Source organism: Planococcus citri, chromosome 3, assembly GCF_950023065.1.
Source record: "Planococcus citri chromosome 3, ihPlaCitr1.1, whole genome shotgun sequence".
NCBI lineage: Eukaryota > Metazoa > Arthropoda > Insecta > Hemiptera > Pseudococcidae > Planococcus > Planococcus citri.
In genome coordinates this window covers 5,942,377-5,942,748 of record NC_088679.1, presented here as the reverse complement: position 1 = coordinate 5,942,748, position 372 = coordinate 5,942,377, and positions in this window count along the sequence as shown.

The following is a 372-nucleotide window of genomic DNA, read 5'->3' as shown; positions in this document are numbered from 1 at the left end:
GTGCCCATACAGTACACACGCAGCCAATGTAATTGTAATTACGATAGTACCATCGAGAGTCGATTTAATTTGCGAAGAATACCTCGTCGTCGTCTCCTCATCTTCATCTTATAAACGTGTGTGAGAGTGATTTTGGAGCATCTCCCATCCAAAAACAGAAAAAAGTAAGAGGGACGAGCGGAGACGATGACGATTTTTCGATGGTTATTTCATCGTGTGGTCGGAAAAAGTTCCTCCCGCCTAAGAGATCGCTTTACCTGCCTACCTACGGTATTTGCAGAGAGAGAGAAGACATCGTCATCTCTGTGGAAAGACAGTCATGCCGGCTTATACGAGGTGGGGATACGTATAAAACCGTAAGCATGTGATCGT